Genomic DNA, 9278 nt, shown 5'->3' with positions numbered 1-9278 from the left:
CTAGCGAATCTCAGAGCTATTAACTCGCGGAGGTTATTCCATAGCGGGTCTCGCAAGCGAGATCTATCTAAAGGCCAACGGAGTCAACTCCACTCTTAGTCCATAAACCCCCTTTCAAAACGAGAGGAAAAGTAGATTGACGAGACTATTATCAAACTCGTCGTTAAAAGAGTGCAAAAAGGCTGATCTTTGTTGATTTCTTCCTACCCAAAACGTGAATTTTCCCTCTCCAAAACAGTCTCGCCGACTTCTATAACTCCGTCTCCTTTCTGATAACCTCTAAAAAGAGGGGATTGGACGTGCTTTCTTGCTTCAACCCATCGGCAAGGTAGAAAGAAGTATGAAGGAAGCGGCAGCTCTGGAAAGGAAGAAATAGCTCGACTCTTAGATAGGGGTGAATAATCTCCCTATTTCGTTCGCAGTGAAATACGGACAGCAGTTACCCACGGAGCGGTAAGCTGATTTCTCTTTTGCTTCAGCAGTGGAGGTTGAACTAGCAGTAGCTGAAGCGGCCGCTTTAGGTGTGGCAGCTATAGTCCCTTTTCTTCTTTCAAAGCGAATTTGCGTATATAAATCTCACTCCATACGAGACATTTCTTTTCTCAAGTCTTTCGTCTATCTTTCTTTTTTCTAGTCTTTCTAAAACCTGAAGTTCATTAATTAGATTAATTAGGGCTCAATTTCAGATTTGAGAGTGGGATTTGAGTCATGGAGGAGATTCATCCTCTCGGGATTTGAGGCCACCCCATTCTCTTTCCCAAGCAAATGAGAACGACCATGAATGAATTCGAAATCTTCTTTGAACCTAGGCTGAATTCATATTCCTTCGTCTTATTCCATTAACTTGATTCCATTAATTTCATTTGCCCATGATTAGCTACTTTTTCGATAGAAAGATAATACTTGTTGACTGTAGGCTTTCTCTTTCTGACTTTATTAGGGGAGGTTGACTTACATCTTTCTTTCTGACAAAGGTGAGATTTGAGGCCAGTCTGAACCTACTAAAAGGATGAGGACTCCTTACGTCAGATAATCAGCCGAAGGCTGGGGCCCGTTTTCATTTCACATTCGAACTAATAAAGTAGGGAAAGAAAAGTCTGCAATAATCAGCCAGAAGACGGAGTAGGAGGCGCGAAGCGTTAAGGAGTGCAGGCAGTGGCCCTTGTTTAAGCAGTTGAAGCCCACGTAGCGGTAGTGTGATTTTCTCCTTCTCAGCCAATTGAAAATACCTGAAAATCAGGGAGTAGAAAGTGCCTCTTGCAAGCCTTCTCCAAGCAAGCCTGCGCAGGGTATCCTATGAACGTGGGACAGTTCTAGAGTCAGAGACCGACGTAGCGGTAGTATAGTCCTTGATGTGGTAAATCTTGCTAGCACCGCTGGGTAAATGGAGACTGACTGAATTCCTTTTATGATTCCGTATTATATTATAGGAAAAGCAAATTCTGTTGAAGATTCTCACACGTAGCGCTATTTCATTCTCTCACTTACTAGTACCCAGCCTGACTATATTTCATAAGTTCACAGTTCCTCTCCTTTTTAGTCGAGCTACTTTCTTCCACGAATCGTTGATCATTCTATCTTTGACTGCTTATGACTGTGCAGCATTGCCAACCTCCAACTCTCCTTTCTGCTAACCAAGTGATGAACTCTGCAAACAAAGCGGTAGTCCTATCCACTAAGTGCCAAACCTTCCTTCCAAGAGGACTCCTATCCTCCTATCGTCGAGCTTCTACCTCTCTCTCACTTCGCTAACAAAGAGGCCTAAGAAGAGGGTCAGACTTTGTCTAGTCCCTACTTTCCTGGCCCTACCCGGTCCTCCGGACCCACGTATCAATGTATCAAAGATTCCACTCAAAGCAGCATGAATAGCTTTCGGGAATATCTGTCTTAGTCAAGAACTAAACTCATCCCCAGATCTTTGGAAAGCAGTTTTTCACTCCGAAGCATACGAGACATTGATTTTTTCAAGTCTTTCGTCATCATTAAGATAGGTTCTGACTTCTATATTATTCTTTCTTTATGCAATTACTTTCTTAATATTAAGAAAAAGTTTAGTATGACAAATTCTCTTTCATTCTAAATCAATATTAATTCTTTATCAAGATTATCAAAAAGAAATGTCTCATTATAATCACTATGATTTTTAGTAAATCAAAGTCTAGAAAGTCACAAAACAAAAAGAAAAAAGACTCGGTTCTCTTCCGTATTTGAGAAAGGTACTATATTAGCATTAAAGAAATAAACCTACGGCAATGAATAGTCCTACGGACTCTTCGGACGGAGTCAAAACCTCTTGACTTCTTTATCCAGATTCACTTTACATATTTCTTTTGTACAAGACTAGTTAGTAAACTCAAAGAGTGATTGCGCGCGTCCTGTCTCGAGTCAGAAATTCCCCTGAAAGTGACCTTTCTCTTTCAGTCACTTCTTCCAATCCTCTCATTCCTACCTATTACTTCTCCTCTGGGCAGTCAGGAGGTGGACATCAAAAATCTTTCATTCTTCAAGCTCGGGTACACTATCTACTTTTTGCATTTTTTCAAGCGCTCTTAGTTCAGTTCGGTAGAACGTGGGTCTCCAAAACCCGAGGTCGTAGGTTCAAATCCTACAGAGCGTGATGGAGTTCTTCTTAGGTCTAATTACAATGAAATAACTTAACTAACTTGAAGAGCAACCTGAATTTGACCTCCCTTATCTCTTAAAGCAAGAAGAGGAGAAAAGTGATGCAAAATTTCTGAGTTTTGAGAAAAGAAGAATCATATTAGATTGAACCTTGACTTTCAAGAACTCGTATACACTATCAGTCTTATCCATTGATAGATGGAACTTCAAGCTAGGTCTAGAGGGAAGTTGTGAGCATTACGTTTATGCATAACTTCCATACCAAGATTAGCACGGTTAAGAATCTCAGCCCAGGTATGAATTACACGACCTTGACTATCAACTACAGATTGGTTGAAATTGAAACCATTTCAGTTGAAAGCCATAGTGCTAATACCTAAAGCGGTGAACCAGATACCTACTACAGGCCAAGCAGCTAGGAAGAAATGTAAAGAACGAGAGTTGTTGAAACTAGCATATTGGAAGATCAATCGGCCAAAATAAGCATGAGCAGCTACGAGATTCTCAGTTTCTTCCTCTTGACCGAATCTGTAACCTGTGAATTAGCAGATTCATTTTCTCTGCTTTCCCTGATCAAACTAGAAGTTAGCAAGGAAGCATGCATAGGACTGAATAGGGAGCCCCCCGAATACACCTGCTACACCTATGGAATGGGTGCATAAGGATCTTGTCCTCAGCCTGGAATACAATCAATCATGAAGTTGAAAGTACCAGAGATTCCTAGAGGCATACCATCATCAAAGGTTTCTTGACGGGTAGATCAAGAAAAGAGCAGTAGCTGCTAGGAGCTTAATATGCAACAGCAATCCAAGGACGCATATCCAGACGGAAACTCAGTTCCCACTCTCGACCCATGTCAGATGCTAGACCAAGTCAGAAGTCTAGAACCATTAGCTCATAAGGACCACCATTCTATAAGCATGAATCAACGGAAGCAGCTTCCTGGGTCAAAGTGCAACCCGATAGCAGCAGAAGTCGGGATAATGGCAGCATTCATCATATTCTTTCCGTAAAGTAGAGATCCAGAAAGAGGTTCACGAATACCATCAATATCCACTGGAGCTTAGAATAGAAAGACCGTGTTTACGAGAAAGAGGCAGAAAGAGACAGAGGAAGCTCGACCTGATTGAGATGTTGCCGAAGCCTCAGACTGGCGCGATCTCTCTTTCATTCTCAATTTCACTATCAATCTTTGATGAAGAAAGAGCTCCAGTAATATCATCAAAAAATTAGAGAGATTCGGTTTGAGAACTTTTCTTCTTTCTATCTTTCTTCTCTTTTAGTCTTTCGAAGGCCATATTAATGCTTTATCAAGACTTTCTTAATGTTTTAGAAAGACTTTATAAAAGAATCTTCAGGTTTTAGAAAGACTAGAAAAAACAATATTAACAAAAAGAAATGTATCGTATTCAATCTTTCTATCGACTATCCAAAACAAACTGATGGAAAGAAAAAGTGACTACTCGGGTGCAAATGACTTCTTTGACCTATGGGTACTTGACGAATTTCAGGACCACGGAGCCGAACTCTTTATGAGGAAAAGCCGGGAGCCTACCTGAATCATCTTCTTAAACTCTTAGATGGACAAAAAATATGTAGGCTCGACGCTAAGTACGAAAGAGTCCTTCTTAAGAGGATCAAGGTTCCTATTATTCAAAGAAATAAAGGCAAGGACCTACTACCCTATATTTTTCAAAAGACGGGTCCCTGGGCCGAAAGGATTTTCCCCTTCAAATTCTCCTATGATAAAGATAGTGGAGCAAACAAAGGCTTATTTCAACCGCGGAGTGGGGGTGGTGCATAGAAAAGAGAGCGGGCATTCTCGATGCCCAGGGGGGCTCACCGCTGGACAACAACTTCTTTCAAGTTCAGGAATTCATGCTCAAGGAAAATGAGATTTTCAACATAGATGAGTACGACGTTCTTGGACTTGCCCAGATCTTGCTACCAAAGGATGAAAGAATTTTCTCCTCCATTAGAAGGAAGAAAGGAGGAAGAAATGACTGACTTTATCTGCGGATTACCGAAGAAATCTTAGAAAAGTGTCAAATGAACCTACTCGCCTTTGCTCTAATACCTATTCCCAAAAGTTCCCAAAAGAGGGACGGAAGTAGCTCGACCATAGGAAGAGGGACGGAAGTAGCTCAAAGGAAAACCTCTACAAAGAAGGATAAAGGCTAAAGGGCAAAAGTGTGATTACATGCAGTGGCCCTGATTCATGAAAAGAAATCCGGTTCAAAGAAGATTGAGGCAAAGGTATTAATCAACTTAGAAGAGGACTCCCCGCTTCCTAAAAACGAGATTTGACGAGGACAGAAAGATCAGGGGACGAGGCTTCTAATCGGCCGGGACACGGAGCACTCTTAGGAGTGGGGGCCACTCCTTTTCCCGGTTCGGAGGGGTCTCATTGATTAAGAGAACTTAAGCTCTCAAGAGTTCTTGTCTCACTTTAAGGGAGATCTTATGGTAATTTCATGAAAGATCAAATTCAAGAGATCAGGCTGCCTCGGGGAGATATTAGAACCGGTACGTGGTAGTTTCATTTCCAAGGCCAGATGGATGGTGCATCCTCTTATTCAAGAGGTCGCGCGGGTCTCTCGATCCGAACGTGCTTTTGGTTATCGTCCCGTCTGAGGCTTTTTGCTCCCTCTTCTGCGACTTAGACTGATTCAGATTGGAGTGACTTTTCGGCGTAAACTTTCATTTTGATCCTTCCACTGTGCCTGATTCCATATCAGACGGGTAGAAGCTCCAAGCCCGGCGGCCGGTCTCTCATTCCGATGCCTATTGAAGTGAGACTGAGACTACGGATAATGTTCAAACCTCTCCTCCAACCTCTACCTCTGGTCGCGTCTAACCTGCCCGGAGAACCGCGTCTTCTTTTCATGTGCATGTGATCATAAAAGGAGGAGGGGAAAATAGCTACCCTTTAAGCCCAAAGTTCACCCTTCAAAAAGAAGAAATGTAATTTCTATCTATGTTCAGTCTCTAAAATCGTACTTTTGGAAAGATCTAGACGGGGGGCAGGTTAGATGAAAGAGTGAGTAGATAGGACTGACTAGCCATACCATTATGGAAGATCTTGACTTTTTCTGCCCGGGGAGAATACGCTGAGTTTCGGGTGCGGCTGTCTCACTGACATCTTGATTCTCCGTTGTGCCAGAGTCAGAAAGGTTAGAAGCCCGCTCTTCGGAGTCTATCTTTTCTCGGTATGAATAGACCAAACCCCGTTCTGAGGCTTCATAACAGACAAATCCGTCCCCGCCAAAAGGAGATAGCACTCATAGGGATCTTGTTCCCGCGGGAGGAGAATCAAGGAAAGACCTAGTTGTAGAGGTGGACAAAGTTTCAGAGAATGCGCTTACAAAAGCAGTAAAGGCGAAATTCAATCTTCTTTTCACCTCTCTCTTGGTCTTTCATATCTATCTCGCCGGCCTCTTTTCGATTTTGATTGACTCCCACTACGCGGTGTCCCAGTTATTTACAAGGTTCAAAGAAGATTTCCGCTTGATTTTGCGGTGAAAAGGCTATATTTTCCAGTATCCTTTAGCGATTCATCGGCGAAAGCTTAGCCATCCTTTTGAAAGGAAATAGTAATCCTTCCAACCTCTTATTCTTAGCCCAAGCAGTCTTAGCCGCCATTCTTTGAATTAATTCATTAACGAGAAAAGCATTCACCAAAGATGAACTGAAATCAAAGATTCTCAATTCATTCTTTCGTAATGGAAATTATTTCATTTAGAAAGAAATTACATTATAGAACTTAGATGAGATTCGTCTTCTATTCGGTAGTTCTAGCTTTGTATCTTGAAAAGAGTTAGCAAGAGGTTTCTCAAACTAGACGCCCAAGGTGCTTTTATTCAAGCCGGTCCACGTCTAGGGAGAGTACTAAATTCGAACTTGCTTCAAGACAAAAAGTTTAAGCTATCATGGTAGTTGTGTGGCGAAGAATCTCTCTCTTTGAGTTCTCAATCTGTCTTTCGAAGGCCATATTAATGCTTTCTCAATCCTTTCCAAAACAAAGATACGCCCAAAGTGCGAGGCCATGATAGGACCGAAATGGTGCCTGCGAAGCCGGTAAACCTATGGTTAGTACAAAGCGATGGTGAACTTGAAGTGAGTAGGGACGCGCCACTAGCTATCTACATGGGGTACCGCGGGGGAGAATAAATACAGATTGAAAAAGACTTTCAGTTCTCATTCTCTTTGCTGCTGGATGTCATAAGTAGGACAAGCATCTCTTTCTCGTATGAGTAGAGGAATTCCTCTAAGTCATCAGTCTCACTCAGTTTTTTCTTATGCATTGGCTTAGGGCTTTCCCGAGTCTCATAAGAATCCGTACTCTAAGCATCTATCATCAGACTTGGAAGACAAGAAGAGATGTAGGGTGGGAATTTCTGAAAAAGAGGGGCGTACTCTTAATAGAAGGAAAAAGAGAAAGAAGCCGACGAATGAAAAGAAATGTAATATGGATTTCAGAGTCACTCATATTACATTGATTTTCATCTTTTATATAGTCTTCTAAATCTTTAATACCATCAGTTTGTTTTGGATAGTCGATAGAAAGATTGAATACGAGACATTGATTTTTTGTTAATATTGTTTTTTCTAGTCTATAGAAAGATTGAATATGATACATTTCTTTTATAAAGTCTTTCGTCATCATTAAGTTCATTAAGATAGTCTTTCGTCATCATTAATACTCCGTGGCTTTCCACTCTCCATCTCAGATAGTAGGTACTCCTGACTGAGTAGTGGAGACATATAGGGAGTGCTCAAAAGGGGTAGTCGCCAACGTACCGCGGAGTGGGAATTGAGATTGAAATAAGCGGGCGAATTCAGGGGCGGGGGCTTACCCAACTTCCAATCTCATACCTTTTCTCTCCCGCTCTCTTTTCATTCGGAACCCAGCTGAACCACTCTATCTCACTGTGGCCACCGGAGAAGATTACTGGGCCACTCTCCTTCACTCCGGTTCCCATCTACGGATCGAAGGGCTTAAGCCAATTGTCCGCTTCAACTACTTTAGTAATCCGGGTGATGTGGAGCGGTGTGTGAATGGGACCCGTGATGTACTGAGGAGCCCTTCCATGGAGGATTTCCAATGAAGGGAATGTTTTGGGGGCCGAGATTGAAGATAGGTGGGGCTGCCCCCGTTGATCAATCAAATTCTCGGGGGAGAGTTTTGCCCTCGCACAGTGAGTACTATATGGGACTAGTATGGTGGATGCCTTGTGGGCAAGGTAGTTGATCGCAATTTCAGGGTTATTGGGATGATGCTTTCCGAGTTCGCAGATCTTCGATATTCACTCTATCACCAGGGACCAATCCCCAGTCCCCTCTTTTGATGCTTGGACCTCTCTTTCTTCTTCATGCTGGAGTCTTTTTCTTGGTTTTGGCAGGTATCTTGGTATTCAGATATGAAGAGAGAGAATGAAAGAGAGTTGGCCACTGACCCTCTTGTCCCGAAGCTCCACTGCTAATCTGCTAGCCATTTACCTTGATTTCCTCTGATCCTTTTGGGCTTGATTTTGTCTTTCTTTTCTGTCTACTTTCTCTCTTTTCAGATAGAGAGAAGGCCCAGAAAGAAGAGGAAGACTTTCTTGATTCATTCAAAGAATAAGAGTGTATGATAAGAAAGAGCTCTGACTTCTTGCAGAAATGAAAGTAGGATTTATTTGAGAAGATTTTTGATTGATCTTGATGATCACGGAGGACATCAAGTTAGACCTATCTTTCTTAGTCTATTTTGGACTGGGCATCTCTCTCTGTCTGCTTTCTGAGCTAGGAGCGCTTGGAATGGATTTCCAACTCATATACTATTCTCTCCCTTCTCTTATGAGAGATAGGCGCTATACGGCAATTTCTCTTTAGACAATGTCCCATTCCATTGCTGGAAAATCTTGAGTAGGACCGGAATTCAAATTCATTGAATGAGTTGAGGCTAAACCTCCGCTGTCTTCATTACTGGATTAACTAGGAATTAATAGTAGTCGAAAGGCCCACGTAGACTTCGGGGGTATGCTAATCAATGATTGATCCAGCTAGTTTGACTGAAGGCCTCATATGCTATTGGCTTAAGCTAAAGGACCCGATAAAGGAATCCCATTTCAGGTCCTTCACGAGATCAGAATTTCAGACTGAGAATATCATCAGACTCGAGTGAGGACGGAGGTCTGAAAAGGAAGAATACAGAAGAATCGAATGAGTGAAAAGAAAGGCTCAAAGAAGATTTCGAAAGAGAAAGCCCTCAGTCCAAAGTCTGCAATAATCAGCCTTGGTCGGAAGATGCCCAGGTAGCGGTGGGGTTCCGAAAGAACTGAGGCTTATTCCGACACGGCAACTGACTCAGCTGCAAGTGCTCCATTAGTTCTTTGCCTCGTACTCCGCCGGGTACTGACTTATTCCCCCGCTCCGTGGGGCCTCGCCCCTGAGGGAAGAAAAGAAGAATTACGGAAAGATTCAAGCAAATTCTTCTCATGTGAAAAGAGTGAGAAAACCCAGCCTCCGGCTTCTTATTTGACTACGTCGCCTCAACTCAATTTCATCCAGCCTTGACTCACTTTAGCAGGAAAAGGAGATCCAGTTCACATTAGAATGATAATACGAGATTTCTTTCTTTTCGAGTTCAAATACACCTTCTTCTTCTTGTCTTT

The 9278-nt window shown here is 42.3% G+C and overlaps 1 non-coding gene across 1 annotated transcript; it reads left to right on the top strand.

Moving 5' to 3' along the window:
• The first annotated feature begins 2543 nt into the window (after positions 1-2543).
• On the top strand, positions 2544-2617 carry TRNAW-CCA (transfer RNA tryptophan (anticodon CCA)). Its single transcript has one exon. It is a non-coding gene; the product is annotated as a tRNA-Trp (tRNA).
• Positions 2618-9278: the final 6661 nt, after the last annotated feature.

Source organism: Cucumis melo, chromosome 7 (assembly GCF_025177605.1).
Source record: "Cucumis melo cultivar AY chromosome 7, USDA_Cmelo_AY_1.0, whole genome shotgun sequence".
Classification (NCBI taxonomy): Eukaryota; Viridiplantae; Streptophyta; class Magnoliopsida; order Cucurbitales; family Cucurbitaceae; genus Cucumis; species Cucumis melo.
The sequence above is the reverse complement of the archived record's forward strand: the minus strand, read 5'-3'. Positions and strand labels throughout refer to the sequence as shown.